The sequence below is a fragment of the Podarcis filfolensis genome (assembly GCF_964270895.1).
Source record: "Podarcis filfolensis genome assembly, chromosome: 1".
Lineage (NCBI taxonomy): Eukaryota > Metazoa > Chordata > Lepidosauria > Squamata > Lacertidae > Podarcis > Podarcis filfolensis.
In genome coordinates, this window is record NC_139604.1 from 39,819,667 (window position 1) to 39,844,927 (window position 25,261).

The window sequence follows — 25,261 nt, forward strand, 5'->3', positions numbered from 1 at the left end:
TAAGTAGTAACAGAAGTTCATTCGCAACACTTTTCATATACTGCTAGGCATAGTTTGTCAATATTTTTCCCCAGATGGATATAGATCAGGTGGATATAGAGCTGTGACTGATCCTGCACTGAAGCTGCTGAGCATGCTCAGTGGTATCTAAGACTGCCTGCTCCTGTAGCCCTGAAACATCTGCACTGAAACAAGAGAAAAGGGAAATACAGGGGTTCCACTGGGCAGTCTCTCTGCAATCAAGACCACACTGAAAAATATCTGTTTAAAATAAGTTGGGTCCTTAAAGTGGCCCAACTGAACTAAGGGGTGTTTTATTGTATGATTAGGCCACTTGAAATCTAACAATTCATCCAACTGTTGGCCTTGCCCTCACTAGCCAGCCAATCCTGGTCCTCAAAGAATGAAACTTTTTTGGGATTCAGAATAGGGAAGTGGGTCAACAGCTTGTCCTTCAATAGGAAAGGCTTGTCTGGATCTCTCTCAGTTCCCTACATGCTTCTTTGAAATATAGGAAGATACTTAGAGCTAGGGTGGCCAGATCAAAAGAGGCCAGGGCTCCTGCGGTATTTAATAGTTGTGGAGAAGAGGGAATTTCTGCTGGCATGAACTCCCACTGTCCCCAGTGAAAATCTCAGCAGCTGGGGATGATGGGAGTTGTAGTTCAGTCCCCATGATCCCAGATGGGTGGAGATGCTGCATGGGTCAATATGCTTCATGTGTCTTCTCCTGTTTTGAAAGAAGAATATGGGGTAAGCAGGGAGGTCCTCCTGCATCCAAGGAAGAGCTGCTGTGCTGCCATCTCTTGCTTCCCTGTCCTGCACCCCATGGGAAGCTTTTCTCTCCTAGGGACCAGGATGAGCTGGTGGGTGAGGATATAGGACAAGAATCGCTCGTACTCAGGTCCTACACTTTTGGGCTTCCAACAGCTATCTGGTTGGCCACTATAAGAATGTGATGTTGGGCTAGATGGGTGTTTAGTCTGTTGCAGGACTCTTATGTTTTTAATGTGGTATGGACTGTGCTATCCACTGCTTGCATAAATTCAGCTGGAGCATGACTTATCTGAACTGGTCAATAGTTTATAGGCAGGCGCATGACTGCTTGGAAGAAATCTGATTATAAGATATTCAAGTGTGTTTGTTTGAACTTATGGTATGAATGGCCTATTAATATTTTTTATATTACAGTGGTACCTTGGTTCTCAAACTTAATCCATTCCGGGAGTCCATTCGACTCCTGGAACCATTCAAAAACCAAGGCGTGGCTTCCGGTTGTCTGCAGGAGCTTCCTGCACTCAAGCAGAAGCTGTGTTGGATGTTCAGCTTCCGAGAAACATTCGCAAACCAGAACACTTACTTCCGAGTTTGCAGCATTCAGGAGCCGATTTGTTCGACAACTAAGCTGTTTGAGAACCAAGGTACCACTGTATAAGCATTAAACAAAGTTGTGGCCAGAACTGGCTCTTACTACTAGGTTATTTCTACCGTTCTGGTAATAAAGGACAATCTCTATTTGAAGACTTCAAATAATGTTGCAACAAAGCAGTTTGGAATTATAGAATGGATGAAACTCTTCAAAAAATTGTTGTTAACATAAAACATTAGCAATTCTTTCATCGCTTGGAAAACTTCCACTACATTTGCACATTCCCAGGGAGCTTCTCTGTACTCTGCAGCACAGGAAAAAGCTTTGGGTACATTTGAATAACTTTCAATCAGACATAAAACTGTGACGAGCAGCTAAAAAAAGTGATGAGCAACTAATGAAGTGCTGCTTACTGTACCAAAAAGGGGGGGGGGTTTTCCTGCTTTACATAAAACTGACAGGATAAGAGGGCTTTAACTTTCACTGTGCAACAAAGGAGTAGTAAATAGATAAAGTGAAAGGATCACGGGTAAACACACTGACTGCATTATAGCTGACTTGCAGGGGTGGCTCTACCAGATGCCTTAGGCCAGAGGTTTTCAACCTTTCTGAGTCCACGACTCCCTTGATCAACTCCCTTCTTTCTGCAGCACCCCTGTGGGGCTCAGGAGCCCAGTTATGTCACCTGTTGCCTGCAGAGCTGGCAGCCCCTCACCCCTTTCTGAATACCGTCCCTTGTGGAGGGTTCCCTCAGCCTCCTCTTCCCTCTCCTGGGGAGTCTCCTTGGGAGCTGCCTCATCACACTGCCCCACAGGGAACTGGGAAGCACCCTTAGGCCAGCCCCAGAGGCACCATTTGACTGAGGAACTTGTAGCCAGGGCTACTGCAACAAACAGCTATGCAAACCTTTGGTAGGCAGAGACATGAGAAGGCATCTGAGGAGAGAGGGAAGGAAAGAGGGACAGAGGCCAGTGTTGCCTGTGGCACCCCTCAAGGCACCCCAGGGTGCCACAGCAGGGACTGAAAACCACTGCCTTGGACAGTTGATGCTGGAAGGAGGGAGTGGCAGAGAGATGTTGGAGGACAGAGCTATATGGGCCGAGTAGTACATAACCTGGGTTCCATAAGCCAGCCCGAGGCCATCAGGTGCAGTGGGGGCAGCCCACATTGAAGTAAGACTCAACTGGCAGTCTGGCCACCTTCTGTACATGGAATGACAGGAGGTGCCATCTTGTCCTTTGCCTAAGGTAGCAAAATGTCTTGGAGCAGCCTTGATGATTCAGAATCTGATGCAGAGTAAGTATCACAAAGCCATACTTGCCACTGAAGTTTGTAAAGACAGAGGTAAATCTGAGCTCTTCTGGCAGCCCTTAGAATATCACATTTTAGACATATCTTCTTGTTATGCCTCTTTAGTAGCCATGTCAATAATCTTTGTGGTACATCTGAACTGCAGACAGGGGCATCAATGTTTGTGTGTGTGTGTGTGCGCGTGCGCGTGCATGCGCGCACACACACATTTTTTAAAATTAATGCCAAGGTTGCATTTGGGTGCCCTTATGCTACAAATGGGGATATTACCTCAGAGCATTATAAACAACTTCCCCCAGTTTAAGAGGGCGTTGTCATAACTGAACCCTTTGATACTCTAAAAAGTGACCTGGAGATGGAAGAAGATACCTTGGAAACAGGGCATTTCTTCAGATTGCCCAAGTTATAATCTGAAGGAGCCTACATAGGGCTGTTGAGAACTGTGAACTAATCTAGGGTAGGTTGATTTGCTTGCTTTATTTTTTATTTTTTACAATAACTTGTTTGTTAAAACAATGCTGTTACACATCTGAATATATGAGGCCTTGGGTTAAGGATGCTCAGTTATGGAAGTTCATGGGCCTTAGCTATTTGAGGAAATGGACAGATCTCTACTGTAACTCCATAACCACACCTCTTGCATGTGAAATTTGGACCCCCCTCCCTGTCACCATATGAACCCCACAACTTCTTTCTCCTCTGCAAGTCCTTGTCTAAGATGGAAGGGAGCATTCCTAGGGCCATTAAAAAATGATGTTCTTATAACTTATCACGATCTTCAGGTTACCATGTCAAATGATCTAAGCAACTGCAACAAATGAAGAAGAGACATCAGTCCTTGATTTTATGACAACAGTGTTTTCCAAGTCTGACTGGATTGACAGAACGTCATTTAGCCATTTGCAATCAAATCACCATGTCATCCAATAACTCAGCAATATAATGGGCTCAAAGAAACCAATGAGCACATAAATAAATTTGTGTCTTAAAAAATTTATTCCAATTATTGTCCAGTTGAGCACAGCCTGTTTGGACATGCTGTCTGCTGCATTCAACAAACACAGCACTAGATTAAAGATTAGTAATAAAAAAATTAAATAAATTGCTACATTGTGTTCTGAAGAAACAGATGCTAAAAGAGATCAATCATTACCAGGAGAGCAAATCTTATCCAATTTTCATGGTACAAAAACAAAAATCAATTGGTTTCAGATTTATCAGAGTTGACATTTCTTCACAAATCACAAGATTATGCAGTAGGCATTCTGTTCCTAACAGAATTTGGAAATGTTAAAAATCCACAGTTTCCTAAATCCAAAGGTCCTATTACTTGCTAATCTGGACCCTGCAGAACCACTGACCACAGAAACTGTTAAGTACACAGTATGGATGGATCAAAAGTTCAACACTGCACCACTTAAGTGCAAGCTGCTTGAAACTTTGTGCTAGATTTCACCGATTGCTATGTGAGACCTTGCCATCTTGAATGAAAATATGATTAGGAGGAAACACCATGATGACAATGTGTGGATGGTGGGTGGTGTGGGTGTGTATGGTAAGGCCAGAGGGGGGACATAACTGCAGAGTCAGGGCCAGTGGTCTCAGCCTTCCCTCTTCTTCCATGCAATGTATATTGCCTGGAGAATTGTTTCCAAGCATGACTAAAAACCAAACCCCTTTCAAGCAAAATGCTATCCATTGATTGCTTATGATAATGCTAGCTCGAGATATTTTGCTATCTGAAGCAGAACCCTAATGGTGCCTTCCAGCAAGGGCAACACTTTTAAAAGTCTCATGGCATCACTCAGGAACCAAATCCTACCATTAACTATATCCCGTAGCTGCACCCCCCTCTGAAGTACATCACTTTGCCTTGAGGCAAGGCAGCACTGATCCTTTGTAGAAGTCAACCCTGTTGTCCTGAAACCTTCTTTGGATGGACCTGCCTGTTGCATAACTGCATGCCCTTAACATTTTTCATCCATGTCTATTTTGTCTGTCTGTAACTTTGCTCTTCCATTGTATTTCCCTCTTTTAAATAGTTTTTAAAAAACTCTTATTTTAAGAATTTTGCAGACTTCTAATAAAAATATATTTTTTAAGCGACAGATGCTTTAAAAAGGGGGAAAAAGAAAGGGATTGCTGTAGCTGTCCCGAATCCTTAATTCTGTACCATTAAAAACTGCTCTGAAATGTTTGTCAGTGATTTGATGGGAACTGGTGGTCTCAACCCTAAGAACTCACTTTCTTCTCCAACTTAATTTTTGTCATCTCCAAGCAATCAGAACTGATGAGCAACAATCTACAGAAGGCCACACCAACTAAATCAGAGTAGCAGAGCTACTTTTTTTTTGTATTTTCATCATACGCCGGATAAAATCCTAGAAGCAGATCCTTTTCTCTTCTTTAACCTGTTGCTATAGAAACTTTTTATTCATCAAATATCTTGATTGGAAAGAAAACATGCATGGGTGTTGAGTCAGTCAAAACCAATTTTTAGAAGCCAGGATTTTTTTGCGCCTGTGAGCATAAATATCATCAGGCTGAGAAAAACAAGGCACCAAGCCAATTTGCTGCTTATTGTGAGGCTGAGAAAGACCTCCTCCCTTCAAGAAGAAACTATGAAACTGTAAGGCATTCCTTCACAATTGCTAGGAGCAACTGTTGTGTTTGTAATCATTGCTGATGCTATAGTACCATCCTGCATGGAAAACGCACGTTCTTTTTTTCCACAAGAAGTGGATTAAAAAAAACCCAAAACCACAGGCAAGAACACACATAACAAGACAAGAATAATACTTATTAAGAAAAGAATGGAGAACCAGATATTGCTGGACTACCAACTTCCATCATCCTTGACCATTATCCATGCTGGTTGGGGCTGATTGAATTTGGAACTGTACATTTGGAAGTCCATTTTCCCCATCACTGAATAAAGTGGAAATAAAATTCACTTATAATAGTCCTTAGTATACAGTGTAGGGCAGTTAGAATAGTGGCAAAATAGAAGTAAAACAGTCTGAGGAGTTGTTCACAAAATATTGAGAGTGTTTAGATGGGTAGATTATGCAGCCCAACTTAGATAGCACATATTTTTGGATACTACCATATCGCCAAGGAATAAGGAACATACTATACTAGCACACATTTTAATAAAAAATAAGTTAAAATAAGTGTCTTTGTGTGCTTGAGCTCAGGCACAGATTATCTCAGCAAAAAGATGACTGAAGACCCGGTTCTTTGCCATGCGAGTTTGCTGTGTGCTAGACCTGGCTTTTAAAACACCATTTGTCCAGTTAGCAGTGATGAACAAGAACTGATCCAAAGCACAAATGTCTAACAATGGCAGTCTAGACATACAAGTGACCTATATTGCCTGGGGGTTAACGGCATGGATTCTGTAGCCAGAACCTACAAAGACTGACTCCTGACTACATGGCTCAGTCATTTAAAAAAATGTCAGGGAAAATAGGCAGCGCCACCTCAAAACAAATGAAAACTCTCAAAGAAGTGAACCTCACAAGTGCCCAAAAAATTGTGTAGCTTATTCATAGATTGTTCTCCCAAAGGGCAAAGAAACTCCTTCACAGGCGACAATAAATAACTACTGTCCTTGATGAAGACTTGTACTTGAAACACATCCAGCATAACAACAGAAAGTTGCAGCGCTTTTGTAAATAAAATACACTATTTCTATGCTACTTTTGCCTGCCTCTTTTTTTCTTTTTCAGTTTCTTTTAAATATTATCCCAGCTGTATAGATGTAGTGCTTGGGGGTGAAAGCAGCTCACATCTGGCAAGGATAACATTTGAATAGCCCCTGATTGTTAGGAGTTCTCCAGGAGCAATGATTGTAATTAGTGTGTTAGATTCAAGAGAGAATCCTACTCACAGGCTGCAGGTAGTTTGTTTTCCCTCATATTATATCAGCATCCCCAGGTGAGACTAAGGCTTGAAGATGCAGGACTGACCAGCTTCTGCACTTGCTGCTTTCTACACTTGATGCAATATGGACTGCAGCCACTCAGAGAATCCACCTTGAGTTTTATAGTAGCCATCAAAGCTTTTCTGCACTTGGAGAAGTTACTGGAGACCTCATTAAAACTATAAAGAGGTTAAGAAACTATAAAGAGGTTAGACAAGTAAGATCTGTCTCAGATGTTACAGAAAAGTAAAGAAAAAAGACATACATGTCACCAAGAGCACCCATGTAATGGCAACAGGTTATGCCTTTTATTCTCTGGAAGATGACTTCCTTCTTCAGATGTGGCAGATGAAGCATAAAAAGCAGATGTCCTAAGTCCTATTCGGTCTTTCTGCAAATGGCTTAGGTAAACACATGAAGAGGGGAGAGACTGCACAACCACACAAAAATCATTTCCCTGTTACTAAACAGCACCTCACCTACAATGCAGGCATGGTGTTTACACCTGGCTGTTCCTCTGGTTTACTAGCAACAGAAAAACTGCACCTCCTCATTTAACCACCCAGCATTCAATATCAGCTTGCAAGTGCCATGCCTTTGTATTTTCATGCCTTGTGTTATACTTGCTTTATCTCCTGTTTGCCACTTTCCCATTGTTTTGTTGACAACTATTTTGGTAAATAATACATGCTCTTATCCCAAATGCATTATCATCTGACATATTTCCATGAATGTCTCAAAATGCACTGTTTGCATGCTTACTACTGAATAAGAGCAGAGTAAGAGCAGAATACATAGAGTTGCAGCCCTGTGTATTAACAGAGTCATCCTTTCAAAAACAAACAAAGAAACCACTGACATCAACAGGCTTAAGTTAACCATGATTTCAATTGGATTTTCCCTCTGAGTGTGACTTAGCCTGATGCAACCCAAAGAGAGCTGTTGCAGAGTAGTGGCTAAGAGAAATTCTCTGGTTCAAACTTCACTTCTGCCATGAAATCACTAGGCAGACCTAAGCAAGCCATGTGCGCTCTCTCTCTCTCTCTCTCTCTCTCTCCCCCTCAGTCTCTCCCCAACCTCCAACCTTTAACAAGTTAGGCAGTAATACTAACTTGGTTTTTTGTTAGGATTGCACACTTTGAACATGTGGTCTAAGGGCCAATGTATCTCCTGGGGAATTTTCTGGGTGCTGCATTTCAGTGGTGGGTGGAGCCAGAGGGGAGAGTGGGTGGCCTAGGGAGAGTTTTGAGAGCGAGCGAGCGAGCTAGTCCTGAAGGGCTACATTTGGAACCTGGACCTGATGTTCCTTACTCCTACTTTAAATGTCAGATAAATGTTAATTATCATTATTTACTTAGAAATAAACTCCACTTAATGTGTTGGGATGTAGCTCCAAGTAAGCATGGGCAAGATCACAAATGCAAGTTCTTTGTCTACATTATGTCTATACAATACACATATATAGGCAGGGTTATAGGCAGTGGTACTTATAACTGCAAACAAAATCTTTTAAAGCATATGTGCATTATCTACAACTATTTAACTGCAAAACAATATGTGAGTCTTCAGCAGGTAGTGTGAGTCCTGAGCTTCATTTTTAGCATAGAAAGACCCTAGGGTGAATACACTTAATAACTGTGAAGAAGCCCTTATTTTGTGATTTGTATTATAGTAGTGCCCAAAGGACCTTCCTGCATTGGTTCATCATGCACAAGCACACAATCTGTTCCCCCAAAGAATATCCTGGCTAAATTAAAACAAGCAGGGATGTGTGACAATTTATCATAATAAGAACTATGCCAGAGTAATTTAATCATGCATTTTCATAAGCTAACGCCACAGACAATACATTACTTCCAAATGACTTTAAACGTATCAGCAACTTTCATGTGCCAGACAACCCGACTGCCATGATATGCAGCTTAAAAAGTAAAATAAAAAGTTTGGTAGAATGAAGTTTGAAGTAGTTCCATTTTATGTATATAGGTTGGTAGCACTGGTTTGGAAGCCACAGTCTGCACCAACTTCCTAATACAACCATCAGTGGTAAAACTGCATGATTTTCATATGTGTACATGGGTGTACACCTCACCCCTGATACCTCTGCGTACTTGCAGAGGGGCAACGGCATGTGTAAAGGAGCCTATAATACATTAGAACAGACTTAGCATAGGCTTCCCCCGAGTGCTCAGAGACCAAGCAAGATCCTTCAACTGCTGCATGAGTTCCTCCTTCATCTGCTCAAGCACACGCCTGTGTAATGTACAGAGCTCTTCCAATGGTCAGCATAATGTCAAGGATTATTTTCAACTACCTAATCTCTCTGCTCTCAGTTCAGTGGTAAAGAAAGTATGTAGGAAGTGATGGGAAAGACCCTTGCACAAGACTCTCGGAGTGCAGCTGATTGTCAAAGAAAGCAGTACTTGGCTGGACAATGGTCTGACTTGGGATAAGTCCGCTTAATAATTGCCAAGATTTGGAATCAAACCTGGAATAGGACTGTAGGGACAGCAATATTAGATAGGTAAACAATGCAGTGTTGGGAGCCAGCTCTATTTGTGGTGGCTGCTCTGATACAACTAGAATTCTACTTCAGAAACACATTAGTAGGGCTTATTTTGTTTGTAACCTCCATGTGATCTTCAGGTGAAGGGTAGTATACAAATTTAATAAGTAAATAATAATAATGATGATAAGGCTTGATGAGGACCTTTCCTACTTGCTCAGGTAGCAACTGACTGATATCTGAAGGCAGAGGCTTTGTGATGAGGCCCAGAAAGCGGGATTAGGACAGAAGCATTGCATCCCATTGTCGATGTTAAGCTGCTCTTGATATGCTCAGTGCCAATATAGCAACACTTTTATTAGTCTCTCCCTGGCACTACACAAACTGGTCCCTCCACCTGCTCCACTCACTCCTCTGTGATGGACCTAGTTCTAACAGCCCATAGATGAGAAGCCTGTGCTTGAATTTTACTCAGAGTGTAGTTAGGAGCTCAGATGATTGAATGTTTGTCTCCACATAAATGTCAGGGAGAAGGATAAGCCAGCACACCTTTCCTTGACATCTAGTTTTACATATAAAATATAAAAACTCAGCATAATGCATCCAAGATTTACATCTCCATCTCCTGTTTAAGTACTAGTCCACCCACAGTGATTAAGGAACTGCAGCAGACACCCTTGCCCAGACAGTGACTCTGTGTCAGAGCTGAAGCAGGAATTCTGCAATCTTCTGCATCATCCATAATTATCACCTACCCACATTGGCCTGGATCATTAACCAGTGGTGAAGAGTCTAAGGTGAAATAGCCTAAGATAGAAAAACTTATAAGTGGCTACCCCTGCAAGGAGTGATTAGAGTGAAACCCTCAAACTAAGTGACAGGAGCAGTTTTAAGGTCTTCACTTACATTTGGATGGCAAAAATTAGTATGCGATACAAGTGGCATGCACTGCACCACACTTGACGGCTGATTTTCAGTTGTAGAAGGGATCTCAAGTTTTGTTTCTTTAAATCTGAGCTAATATTTATCTACAGTAGGGTTTCCAGATTTTCAGAAAACAATTCCTGGGGGGGGGGGGGATATCCGCAGTGAAGAAAATTACTTGAGTGATATATGTGCCTCTTTTTATATCAGTCATTAAAAAGGTGACAATAATATGCCATTGGTGCAACATGCAATTTTATAATCACATGGAGCAATGACATCTTTTGTGCCTCTCACCCTCCCTCTAGAAAGTCTACCTGTGATCACTTCTACAGGGGCATAATCAGCCTTCTCCCCTCTCAGGCACATCCTGACTCATTCACATGGACACCAAAATCTCAAAATCTTGAATAAAATGTTCCTGACACAACACACATATTACACTACCACAAACCATGCATCCTGCATATGTGCCCTTGAATGGTTTTCATGCCCTCATTACCATACCCTGCAAGTATCCCAGAAAAACCGGGGCATCCTGTTTTTTCTCATGAGAGGATGGCAGCCATTTTGGGCACCATGATCTCGTACGATTTCACACCACAACCCTCCCTCCCAAAAAACTATTTTTTTTTCAGAGCTGCGAGCTCAGGTGGTGCCCCCCCAAACACATGTTTTTTAAATGCTGTGCCCAAATAAATCACTTGGGGAAAAATAGGGTGTGAAATGGTGTGAGATCACAATGCCCAACATGGCTGCCATCCTCTTGTAAGAAAAAATGGGAAAATGGCATCCTGGTTTTTGCCTTTGATGTGTTGGAGGATATGTACTAGGTCATAATTCCCCAGCAATTCTCTCTGTTACCAAAAGGCTAGGTTAGACACATACACACAACCTTCTAGTTGCTCCTGCCTTTCACCAAGGATTCAGCCCAATCAAGGCGTCAAAATTACTAAGGGGTGCTGTCCTCGCCCTAGTGTCTCTCAAAGAGACTTCTAAAGGACAAATTCCTTTGGTATCAACCTACTTGTGGTGACCCTGGCAGTAGCAGGCCTGCCACCTTAGGCAGCATTCCTTTTAAGCCCCTGTGGGGCTGATGGTAAGGTCAGACACAGTGTCTGCTATTGGCAGTCAGTCTTGGCTGGCTCTTCCTGAAAACCAAGCAAATGCACCACTAATAGAGTGTGCTACTCACTTTTTGCCTGGGTAGATAGTTATAGGCTGTTACAGCAGGGTATGGAATCTAGGGGGCTATCAGTTAAACATTATAGCTCACAAATTCATGATGGAACTCAAGCACAACTACCTTTGATAGTTTAATGGGTCAAATGAAATACATTTCGAGCACCTGTGTATATTTAACACACAAGCATATTAAACTGTCCCATAAAAAATAGCTTCCATTAAATTTATAATAAGTACCATTACACGGAATTAATTACACATCCAGGTTTGAAAATAAGAAACTAAGTTCCTTGATATTGTCAAAATGGTAAAGGCTGCTCTCCCATCTTCGTGTTTTGCCAGAAATCAGCTCTTTAAAACGTTCAAGGAATAATCCACAAAGCACTAGGGAGTTATGAAATGAATGGTGATGACAGAGCAAGCTATGTGATTGATGCTGCCCAGAGGGTGCTATCTAGTGCACAATTAGATCCGTTTAAATCTCATCAATGGAACCTTAAATATGCTAGATTGTACTCTTAGGGCTTCAGTCATGTTCAGAGTTATGTGTCCCTAGTTCCCATTGTAATCACTAGGACATTTGTGGCTGAAAGCAGCTGTAGGATGGAAGCTTCTTGCTGCAGTCCTTAACACACTGAGGGAAGTCCAGCTGATCTAAGGTGAACATACTTGAATTCTGTGGAACTCTGTGGAATGCAAATATTCAGCAGGACTGAGGACTCTTTTCCCTAATGTGCTTGCATTGCTCACACAAGGAGACTTTGAATTGGGGCGGCATTCAGGGACATGATTCCACACCTACATAATAGCTCAGTTGGTAGAGCCTGAGACTTTTAATCTCAGAGTCGTGGGTTCATTCCCCACACTGGGCAAAAGATACCTGCTTTGCAGGGGGTTAGACTGGATGACCTGTGTGGTCCCTTCCAATGCTACAATTCTATGATGAGTGGTATAGGTAGCAGAGGGCATACTATGTGTCTTGCAGCAATTTTATATTGGCTCCCAATTTACAAATGTTTAGAAGTCAAATCCAACAGCAATAATATAAACAGGAAGGGGATGTAGATTAAAAGCTATGAAATCAGCAAAGCGTATTTAATGTCAAACTGTACCAATGTCAGAAATAAAAATTATTATATGGCAAATTAATTGAAGCAATTCACAGTTTGAGAACAACCATTGCATATATAAAATATTAGATTCCTGATTCTAAAAATATAGAGTTAATTGCTCTCTTTACTGTCTGCAATGAAAACAGAAATAATGTGGTTTTTTTGGTGTTGGTTTTTTTGGTGTTGGTTGACCAACTTAGGTTCATTAGAAATCACTGGCATATATATCATCAGTTCATTTTATAAAACGCATTAAGTCGCATCTTTCAGAGGGCGCATTGTGAGCTCAACCCCCCTCAGGTCACCCTATGCTGTGATGACATTGCAGGCGATTGTATCATGAAAAAGATAACAATATTCCAGTGTGAATCTGTAAGCTGTCAAAGTGTCAAAAGGTGGTGGAGGTTTTTTTTGCCCTAAAACCTTTCACTGAAAAGGGGAAAGAATTCCCAAGGTACTAGTAGGAACAAAGATGCATGCCAGTCACTGGAATGCTAGGGAAGCATTTGATGCTTTCCAATCTGTGCAATAAATTATTTTATATGGAAATAGTCACTTAAATAAGTGGCATTCTAATGTGATAATCTGTTGTGCTTTTTGGTGCTTTTTTTCCTGGCAACCAGCATTTGTTGCATTCTTATATTAGCACAGCAGTACTAAACCTACTAATGAGGGAGGAAGTTCTACTGATCTTCATGGCACTTACTTCTGAGTAAGCAGACAAAGGCTCAGAAGGTGCCGGTATGAGTTAACAAGACAACCAATCTATTTCTCACATGTGGGAGATGAAGTGCTAAACAGGAATCTTGACTGCACAACTTCAGGTTATAGGTGGATGACTCACATGGCTGAATGCTTCTCGCTACAAATAAAGATTTCTGGAGAGAATTTTAGACTGAAGTGTGACAGTCTAGGTACAGGTTATATAGTAATATAAAGTCAAGTGAGAGGAGCTAACAAAACGACCCCTTTCCATGCCAGCATTGCCTCAGCCATTGGGAAACTGGTGTGGGAAGTAATCATTTTGGCACTGGGATTAGGCAGGCAGGAAACTAGGATGCCCATATGTACAACTTTACAGAGGACAACCCTTGATTTGAATTTCTGCCAGAAGGAATCCAGGCTAAGTCCAGTCTAAAGGCAAAGAAGCATAAGAAAGGTAGAGCAGGGGCTTTGAAGTTGTCCATCAACTATTAGTACTTGGACAGCAGACAGAGCAGGCACACAGGTGCTGTGGTCAATTTGTGGCTCTCGATAGGAACGCACTTCAGCAATAGCACCCAAACAGTTCAAAAGGCCTGAACAAAGATGTTCAGATCCACATGCACATTGGCTATCTGGGCAAAGCCCAATTTTCATATGGTAATCTCCCTTGCTGGATCAGGATGTTGATGGTTTCATGCAGCTATGGCATTTCACAAATAACAATGTCCAAATTTTGCATTATAAAATGCATGTGAGGGACCTGTGGCCCTCCAGATACTTTTGGACTACAGCTCCCATCAGCCATGTTGGCTTGGGTTGATGGCAAATGAGTCCTACATTGGTTCCCCATCCTGGTTATAGGGCAGCCCCAGGTAACTACTGGGAGGAGGAATCAGTCCTCTTTATAGTCTATATAACAAATATGTCAATGTAATACATGGGTTATGCTGTATCCTTCACTTGTTCTGCCTGTTTGTTCTCTCACTCAATCACAATTAAAGAGGTAGGTGCATAGATGACTTTTTTTTTGGTAAATCTTGCAAATGAAAGGTGCTCTTTTTGATAAGGAGGATACAGTGAAGTTACAATTTGTTTCTTGCTTTTGCCTTTAGCAAAGGTAACCAAAACTGTTGTGATTTAGACAAGGCACTGCAAGGAGTTTTAAAACAATCTGAAAAAATGTAAATAAATTAGATAATGAAATGGAAATAGTGTACATTGGGAGAAAAGGTATAGCAATTCCTTTAAAAGGGAAAGGGGGAAAGGGGAATCTCCTGCCTCCATCACACATTGCACTATATTGGAAACTGTATAGGAATGAACTGATGGTCTCTGGCAACACTGTCAATTTGACATGCCTAAATAAATTATGTGCATCAGTAGAGACATCTCAAAGGTGTGTCTTCCTCGGGGACATCGAAGATACCAATAAATGACAATTCAAATATTGAAAGAACAAGTCTATGCACTTTTGTTAAAGTGACATACAAAAAATAACAAAATACTGTTTAATTGTTTAAGGGTCCTGTACTCCTTCATAATAATATCATTTCTTACACCTCATGTAACATCCAGTTTTGTGTCTTCGAGCTATGGTGCTAACCTCTTTTGTGTGAGGATTACTAAAAGTTTTAATTAACTGAATTTAATATGAGGTTGATTGGAAGTGTTAATTGAAGAAACAGTTTTCACCGACTTTAGACCATGTAATTGCAAAAGAACTTTTACTTGTTATTCCCATTAATACCATCTGCCCAAATCTCTATTTTGTTATCTACTCAAGCTCATTTAACAGTTTATTACAAAATCCACATAGGTTATTGATTATAGCATTACGGCCAAGGTATTTCAAGCTAATGCAGCACCTGCTGGGTGAATACAATTATGTTTCAGGAGGCCATAACAGTGGCCTCCTTGGTCCTTCATCAGTATAGCTATCTGGGACAGAACAGAAGAGATTTCAGAAGATTTGGGATTTGCTTAATTATGAAATGGTTTAAGGCTCGTGTTTTCTCATTAAAATAAGCACACTAAGGGAAAACATTTTAAGATACTCTGCTACAATGATTTACACTTGAGTCCAATATGACATTAAATTAGATAACTAGAATAATGTGAATTAATAGGTGCTAATCTAGGTCAGTGGCAGAGTGCATGCATGTGGCCCTAGCTTCAGACCCTGCCATCTCCACTTAAATGACTGAAACTTGTGAAAGGTCTTAGTCGGAGAGACTGGAGAGCTGCACTAGTGAACCAACCATTTGATTCATTATAAGGCAGCTTCCTGTGTACATATAGCTAAATCAAGTCTGTGTGGCTAAGAGACCCATTAAGTTGAATGCAGCCCATTGACAGCATATGGCAGCCTACCTGGCACCTCATTAAGGCTCTTGATTTTGCTGCCTGCCCTAGTATTACTCCAGAGACTGTGGGGCTTACTGAGAACCTGAGAGGCTGCATGACTGATTGAGCTACATGGTCACAAGCTGTGCAAAGTCTGATCAAAATAGTTACGCCAGCCTCAAGAATTACAATGTTATATTGTTATTTATTGCACTATGAATGTATGTATCTGCACAGACAGGCAGCTTGGCAGAATCTCAAGGAGGTAAGCATCTACAGCCCACTGTGTGCATATTATCCTACAATACATTTGAGAGATCTAGGCCATGTTCCAAATGCAAGAGCCTGCAAGAGACTGAGTGTGTGCAGTGGGGCTTAGCTCTCTTTTGATGGTGGAGATGCTTCCAAAGTGTTCATGGTTGAATGGAGTCCCAGAAACCCTGCAGTGGAACACGTTCCACAATGAATTGTCCTTGAGATATCTGCAAACAGCAAGCAGCCTTTTTCTTTTGAAATTTTGAAGCAGGGTTCTGCATCAGCGAAAAATAAGGTGTTAACATTTAAAATATAGAAGAAAAAGAGAGGGAAAAAATAGCATCAAACTTGAATATGGTAACATATGCATGGTCACAATTTGAGCAATAACTACTAAGATACTCAAGGCAACTAACAATCTTCAACATTCTGCATGAATCTCTCTCTCTCTCTCTCTCTCTCTCTCACACACACACACACACACACACACACTATGTAATATATTCGTAAACACAAAAAAAGACTTGCAATTGCCTGCCTAACTGTGTGATCTAATATTTGGCAAGACAAAATATTACAGTTCACACAAGCATCATAACTAAGCTTTTCAGGTAAGCCAAGTAAGCTAATCCTGCTGCTTTGGGAAAAGCCTTACACAAACTACAATACTGATGTGTTAGATCACAGGTAATAAGAACTTACCTTCTGACACATCAGAGACTGATGTTACTTGACCTAACCTAGTTATGTGCTCAGATTTCAATGGATCTACTCTGACTAAAACTTAGTTGAAAACCACTCAAAGCCTGAAAGTCATAAAAGCATTTTTTTTGGGGGGGGACTAGTATGCCTGTGGTCCACCTTATCAGGGAACGTCTGTTTTCGCCATCTCTCTGGGACTGCAAACAGAACAGTGTGCAAGTCCTGGTGGACCACAAAAATAAATGGTTGGTGGGCTGCATTTGGCTTGATGTCACAATTTGCTCTGGCATGGTAAGAAGTCACTCTGGTTAGTAAGATTTTACTCAGGACTGCCAATGTTTTTTTCCAGATCTTCCAACCTTGCTTTGTCATTAAAATGAAGCCAAGAATCTCAGGATTCTAGGCAAAACTATGCTATGTTTGCACTGCTGATTGTCTATCACATCTCCTTCTGTACCTATATATACACACAATGAAACAAACAGAGATGCACATACACTCACACACCAATCCTTAACTGTTGTGATTATTCTTTTGAAATAGCATATTTTCTAGTAAATTCATTTCCTTCAAAATTGCACACAATACAGTCTTATGAAGCCAATTTTCTTTGGCTTATTTGCAGACTGGTTGTCTTAATACCTGCTTTTGTATACACAGTTTTCAGACTTTCCCACTGAGATGCTCTGAATTATAGCTAATTCTTCCAATAGGTTTTTCTAATGAATGCCTATTGGTCTTCTTGCTGTTGAAGTAACCATTATCCGATGTTTACTTCCTCTAGGTACGCGTTCCAAATTATATAAATCCTCTGTTTGCTGTCCAGATTTAGTAACTGTTATTAGCTGATGGGAAAACATCAAATGAAACAAATAAAAAACTAATCTGCCTGTGAATAGCATCCCAAAGTAATATATGACTGAGGAGGCATTTGTCAGGTGCTGTATTTACCGCAATCTGGGCCTAGAAACAACAGCAAGTGACATATCCTTTGGAGAGGACTTATGAGATCAAATTATAACATAATTTTATGCCTTTATGTGTGTATCTGCACAATGTTTGAAATTCATTAAGGCTGGAATCCTAAAGACACTTACCTGGGACTCATTGAACTTTGGAATCGGCATGCATAGGATTGCACCGTAAGTATATTATAGTGTTATGGATAGGGATGAGATATGTTTCACAGCTATTTGCACTGTGTGGGCAACCTTGAAAAGAATGAATATGTTCTGGGGAGCTATGACAAAAACAGGGACGCAACTCTGATCGGCTGCCCAGTTTCTAACCTTCGATTTTAAGAAAAATGTGTGACGTTTAGTTTTAGTGTTTATACTATTTTTGTAAGTCACTGTGGGCCACTTTAGTAAGGAAAGCAGTTAATAAACAAATTGTCAATCAGATGATTTTTTTTAAATAACCTATTATAGTCTAGATTCTGACAAAAAAAGGGTTTAGGTCCCCCACACCATCTCAGTTACGGACAGACATCCCTGTAGTATCAGTGTCGTACCAGGGTAAGCAGACCTTGAACAGTCCCCTTACACGTAGAAATAGGATGTGTGGGCCCCAATCCAGGAGGGCTTCTTTGTCCCTTCTGTGCAGTAAAATGCTCAAGGCACACTGCAGCATATGTGGGCTTCCCCCCTCCTGTTTGAGAAAATACAAAGGCCCTGCATTTTCAAGACAGTGGACAATAGATGTCTTATGCATGTCATCACCTGTCCTTAATTGTAGTCAGAAGAATGCTGGAGAAATAAATGAGGATTCTTCTCTCACCTTGCCACACCCACAAATGATTTTAACTAGAGAGAAAGTTCAGTGCACTGAAAACCTTTAGTGACATTCCATAAGCTCAGGTATGCAGAACAAGAAAAGGCAGTGAAAGGTCTCAATATTAATGCGTGCAATGAATTCCTGGCCATTATGACACCAAATTACCTCTTCTCTTATAGAGAAATTATTTCCTGGACACCTCAGACATGGCTATGACATTTGACAACTACTCTGAGCTATAATTGGGATTGGGCTCTAAACTTTTAATGAGATCCTCTGTCTAATGCTGACAACTTAGAAATATGTCACATTCATATACTCGGCTGCTTGAGGAGCCATGCCTGTTAGTTCTCACTCATCATAGTGTGAGATCTCAAGACAAGGCATAAAGAGCACTTAAACTCTGACTTTTATTAGACCATCACCAAAGTGGATTAAGAGAAATATATTGGACAGATTGGCATGCATGATGCTCCACCTATACATGATTGCTATTGGGTGGGGTTCAGATGCACTCACAGAAGGGCTTTTAGCTCAGCAGAGGCATCCACTAATGCAGGAAAAGGGAAGGACATTCTTGCCAAATCCCCCCTTGCAGCCTTCTCACTTTCTACTCTGTCCTGGAAGGATCCCAAATTCCCTGGAACTGATTTCCAGGGGGTAACAGAGGCTACAACAGGAGGGTGAATCTGCAAAGCATTGGCTCCCCTTCCATTGCTGGATGCTTTCTATAAGGGCACCAACTGGATTCAAAGAACAGATTTAGCAGTGCAGGAGGGAGGAGAGGAGGAAAATGTTCCATTATGCAGGAGAAATTCTTGTGCTTATAGAACCAAAGCCTTAGTGCTGCACTGAATGCAACCCAAATTTTTCTTGTTGATGTCTCCACCATTAAATTGTTATGTCCCCTCCCACCCCCTTTATGCCAGGGATAGCCTACTTCGGCGTGCTTTATTTACGGAGAGAAAACATTGCAATGCAGTTTTCTCAAAGATGATGGGACACCAGAGTATAGTTATGGATTCCCCACTAATGTTGCCATATGCTCAAAGAAAAAGAAGCTCAGTGTAAAATCATATGGCAGCAGAATCCAAAGCTGGAATTTATTATTATAGATAACACGGCAGAATCTTCAGCAGCACGGCCATGCGTGTCACTATTACCTGCCACATAATAGTTCCTGAGTTTCTCTCCTTCTCTGTTACTTCCCTCCAAGTAAAAGCAAATTAAGTGAAGTTCTGTCTGTACAGAATATCAATACATCACACATGACTTCAGCAGCAAGACACAAGGCTTAAAGCAAGGCTACCAGTGACTACTTTGAGACATCATATAATGAGCTGAAATACACAGTCGTGTGCACACTCTATATGGGAGTGAGTTCTGCTGAGCACGGTGGGACTTCCTTCCACATAAGATAGTCACTTCAATAAGCATTGACCAATAGCTTCATAGCTTCTTCTAATAGCATGAAGATCCATCTCTTAATCAAGCTATACGGGTATTTTACTTACTGTCACCCCTATCTAGTTCTAACTCTGGGATTGTCTACATTTCCCCTTGTCCTGTGCCTAAAAAGCTTGAGTATGAGCAGTTTTCTGCTTGTCCCATATTTTCTAGGCATGGGCCTCAGTGGTTTTCTGTTTGCCCCATCACTTTTCCCTGGAAAACCACTCTTTTGTGCTGAATTGGAGCAAACATCAATGTGAGAAAAACCTGGTTGACATTTGCTCCAATTCAGCAGTAAAGATTGGGTTTTCCTGGGGGAAAGTGGTGGGACAAAACTGGATGAGCTAATGAGATGTTCCATGGCATTGCTGCCTCTGGCCTCATAAGTGGAAAAGAGCAGGAAGACAGTGAATGGCCATGTGGTAAATGTCTTATGGTAGCAAGTGGACTCCTCACTCTCCCCTTCAGCCTATATACACCATGGCACTGCAATGGCCTGAGGGATGCTGCTTGGCTTGGACAAACCTGAATGAAAATTGTCTCACTTCCTGAATGTTGCTAGTTTCAGGTGGGATTCAATCGCACGCCAGCAAATTCAGGCTGCATAATTATAGCTGAGTAAGTGGCTTGCACAACAGAGCTGCTTCCACACACAAAAATTGAAGTTTTTGCCATGAGAAAAGGGATTGGGAAAGTGTGGGATAACAATTGCTTTGATGTAACATTATCCAGCCTCCATTAAATGGCCAATGCTGTCTAATCTCTTTGCAAACAAATCAGTATTAATGCTCAATAAGCAAGTCATCTGAAAGTGCCCTAAGCCTGCTCTAGGGAGATTTATAGAGGAGAAAAGAGGAAAAGAGGGCATGGAACTTGGGCAGCCTGATCCAGCTCAGCTTGTACATCTCACCTCCCCTGTTCCATCATGGGGACAAAGGTGCCTGCATAACAGAGGACTCTGATTACCGGTAACTCAATGAAATTATAGGACTGGAGTAGCTAATATGGCTTCCGTATGTTATCAGACAACTCCTGTCAGCATTGGACAGCATGATCAATAAGAGTTGTAGCCCAACAACATCTGGAAGTCACTACCCTGGCTGCATATAATAAACACTGGGCTGCATATCTGGGCAGCAAGTCCCTTTAAGTCTCCTCCAGAGAGATATATTCATTTATGTGAATAAAGACAACATATTAAAACTTCCCTAATGGTTCCTCTTTCTCACCTTGGGGGGGGGGGGAGCATGCTGGTGCTGCATCGCAAGTGACAACGTAACACCCGGGGAAGCCAGCAAGTACAGCGACGTGAATATTTACAATGGACATGTAGATAATTTAAGAAGTTTCTTAGTATAGTTTGGAAAAGTTAAGGTGGGGGGGGGGAGGGTGTAAACCTGCTGCCAAAGGGCAACAAAGGCATCAATCCTACTGTGCTCCTTTGTTCCCTAGACAAAGACGTTAGAATAAGTTCAACCTCAGTGTTAGCTGTTGTCATGCTGATTTATGACACCCAAGCTATGCAAGTCTAGCAACATGCCACACTGTCCACTAGAGATTTGGCAGGGACCAAACTTGTTTATTAAAAATACTGCTCCAAACTAATTGAACTTCAGTGACTGAGGTGAAATGATTTTTTTTTTTCCTTTCAGGCAGTTTGACCCTCTCTAGTTGCCTTTCTAATTTTGTAGAAATTTATTAAAAAATAGAAGAAAATTCCATCCATTATGGAACTGCTTTTTTTTTTAAGTGCTGCAGTGCAGAGGGGGAGAAGCAAGCAAGCAACAGACATGGGGATAATTGAATATAGTTGCAGAACCCACAGCTAGCACCCAAGAGACTGCTGTTTGTGGAAAGGAGGTGAACAAGAGAGAGAGAAGGTAAGAGGAGAGACTTCAGTCCTCTCACCACCTACAGCTTCCTTCTCCCTCCTGCTAGCTTTGTGCCTGCTGAGCCTCTCACCATCAGGCAAGCCAGCCCTAGCAGCTGAGGGCGGCAGTAGTCTTGTGACATCTACAGTCAATCTACAGTAAGCCTTCATAAAATAAGCTTAAGGGCAGGCTGCATTACAAGTTTTTCTTCTGAATCATGTGGCGATAGCCTCCATGCCAATATAGGCACTACTAGGAATTTGCAACACTATTGCACAAACTCTTCATAAGGGCACATGTTTTAATTAGTGAATGCCAAGTCTACAGTATCCCAAAAAGGAAACATATTTCACTTTTCAAACCTTTAAAAGACATAAAGGGGGTAAATACCGGTAATTGTTTGCTTTCTCTGTTGAGGATAGTAAAGGTAAAGGGACCCCTGACCATTAGGTCCAGTCATGGACGACTCTGGGGTTGCGGTGCTCATCTTGCTTTACTGGCTGAGGGAGCTGGTGTTCAGCTTCCGGGTCATGTGGCCAGCATGACTAAGCCGCTTCTGGCGAACCAGAGCAGCTCACGGAAACACTGTTTACCTTCCCACCAGAGCGGTACCTATTTATCTACTTGCACTTGACGTGCTTTCAAACTGCTAGGTTGGCAGGTGCAGGGACTGAGCAATGGGAGCTCACCCCGTCGCAGGGATTCGAACCGCCGACCTTCTGATCGGCAAGCCCTAGGCTCTGTGGTTTAGACCACAGCACCACCCGCGTCCCTGTTGAGGATAGTACTAGAATTAATAAAGTATAGTAGAATACTCTATCTATGTATACATTCTTGATGAATGTGAATGGATTAGGATGCGGTAGCCAATGTGCTGCCTTCCAAAGGGATTTCAACTCCCATCAGCCCCAGCCTGCCCAGCCAGTGGCCAAGACTGATGGGAGCTGCCCAGCCAGTGGCCAAGACTGATGGGTGTCCAACAACACCTGCACAACCTGGCTTTAGCTACCCTGGTCTAAAAGTACCCATCTCTGAAGGAAAGGTGAAGCTAAGGAAGTGTGGAGTTGATCAGTGTCTGGGTGAAGATCACTAGCATCTTCATATAAGCTGCTCTCAGCTTTCTAAAGGGGTACACAATATAAGTATCAACTCAATTTATAAAATCCAGTTGTCAACATTATTCCTCTGTTGCACTTCAAAGTCAATATGTGCATCCCGACAGAAAATAAGAAATGGTATTCATTATGCTATTGTGTTTCCTACTCTTCGGGTAGCAATAGAATCTAATGGCAATCTGGAAGATATCAGAATTTGCTATCCACAGGCACGATTCCAAAACAGAAATAAATCTTCATGTGTCTCATTGGTCTAGATGAAGACATACAGAACACTATTGTGTCTGTCTCATAGTTTCCCATGAAGTTTATCTACCATTAAATTTAAGAATTCCATTCAAAGAGGTGCTAAACCAATTTTGAAATTAGAAAGCTGACAAAAAAAATGTGTTTGAATTTTGACATAAATATTCTGCCATGTTTGTGGATGATGTGCCTTACTATATCTTCCTCAAGCTTATCATCTGTGCATTATTTACAGTGGAATTTCATTTTACCTGTTAGGTGATCTCCCAGATTTATGAGGAAAAGTACTGAGATATGGGCATTATTTATCTTATTGAGCATCATCATATTTCCTTGGGCTCTGTTTCTATTATACTATTGTTTATATATGTTAATATGTAAGAAAGCAATAAGAAACTTCAAAACTTTGTCTAAACCTAGCTGTAGAAAATGGAAAGATTGCAAATAACATTAAGGCCAATTTGAATTCAGCTTTTCAAAGCAGAGTTTGAATAACATGTGATGACCGTACCTCAGAGGTGGCCCAATCACAAAGCAATTTCACACCATTGTTTCAGGCAGCAAGCATGTGTGTTTTGGAGGGATTGGTATCCTATGGGACACTGCTCTCTTGTCTTGCTGCCAGTCCAGGTGGACCTACAGAATCTTTGCATGGATGAGAGGTGTCTGCAGGACCACCACCATTCCCCCCTCCCCATCCTGGTATGCTCTGAGAAAGGATGTGAGCAGCAGGTTAGGCAAAACATTAAAGTTACTTTCAATTAACTTTACAAGTTTATCTAACTTTAAACAAAGCTTCTAGATGCTGTGCCCAAGAAGAGGTCACCTAGCCACCTTGCCAGGAATGTCTGCTGTTAGGAATGGCCTTCTCTTTTAGTCCTTTCTCAAAGTGAACCAAGACAGAATAGAGGAGAAAACCTCATTGGCATCGTGGCCACTGCAGAGGCAAAACCAAACAAATATAAGTGGGCCAGGATGAGGGTTGAGGTGCAGCAGTGACAGAAGCAGCAGCTGGGAGGGGAAGAAGAGGGAGACCAGACATGGCAAAGGGAAGGGAGAAAGAAAAGGTGGAGGTGTGACAATGTCTCTCCCCTCACTTTAGGTGGCAGAGAGTTGTGTTCCTGTTCTATTCGCTTGCCACTGAGACAGAAAACTAGTTTTCTAGCTTGGCTGATCATTTAGCTCAGCATTTAGACTGCTAGAGTTGCCTGGACAATTGCCTAAACTGTGCTTCGCTGAGGGTTGGTATTGTACTACCAACTTTACTGTATGCTAGCTATTGTACTACCAATCTTACTATATGCTTGTGAAACATGGCCCACGTGTAAACACCATCTCCATCTCCTCAAAAGATTCCATCAATGGTGCCTCCAAAAAATTTTACATATCACTTGGGAAGACAGGCGAACTAATGTCAGTGCACTAGAAGAAGCAAAGATCACCAGTGTTGAAGCAATAATTCTTCAACATCAACTTCGTTGGACTGCTCATGTTGTTCGGATGCCTGATTATTGTCTTCCAAAGCAACTACTCTGTTTCGAACTTAAAAATGGAAAGCGTAATGCTGGTGGTCAACAAAAGAGGTTTAAATACTGTCTCAAGGTAAATCTAAAAAAAAATGTAGTATAAACACCAACAATTGGGAAACATTGGCCTGGGAGCACTCCAACTGGAGAATAGAATGAAAGGGAGATACGTGCTAAGAGGAAGGCGCGTTTGGCAAACCCTCACCATGATTAACTCCTGCCCGGAAACCTATGTCCCCACTGTGGAAGGACATGTGCCTCTAGAATTGGCCTCCGCGGTCACCTATGGACACTGTTAACTGTGTTCATGGAAGACAATCTTATATGGGTACGAGTGATCGCCAAAGAAGAAGAAGACATGTTGAAACTAACGAACCTAAATTAGTTAGGACCATTAACGTCAATGGGTCTGCTCTGAATAGGAGAAGCATTGGATATAACCCTGAATGCAAAAGTGAGCCTCAAATTTGACATACCTTCTCCCAAATTTCTGTGATGAACCAGGGTTCAAAGTATGTTTGTGCATAAAGAACAAGGCCTTGCTTTTATGATCTGCCTGCACCTCTTCCACAATGGACAAATTGTGTGACCAGAAGCTTCAGGTTCACTGTATACAAACTACTGTGGGAAAAATATCGGAGTTAAAGCCCCTAACCCAGGGTATTCAGCTTGAATTCAAATAAGTAAGATTCTTCATCATAACTACCTGCCAGGGTGCAGCATGAACCAAGCCTAAGAAATAAAGGCTATTTGAATTGCACCTTGCTTTTAAATAGGTTGTGTAAAAGTGCATCCCATGCAAGCAGCTCTTATTTTGTGCAAAGCATTACCAAAGCGAAACCATGACCAGAGGCAGAATGAACACAGTGCAGTAGTAAGTCACAATGTGTTCCATGTTGCTTATTTCCAGCATCTGTAGGACTGTAATATTAGATCACTTTT

General features: G+C 41.6%; 1 protein-coding gene across 9 annotated transcripts in view; it reads right to left on the bottom strand.

Annotated features, from left to right (window-relative positions):
* THSD7B (thrombospondin type 1 domain containing 7B) overlaps window positions 1-25,261 on the bottom strand; it is a 511,659-nt gene that overhangs the window by 53,237 nt on the left and 433,161 nt on the right. The gene's annotated exons all lie outside the window — the stretch shown is intronic.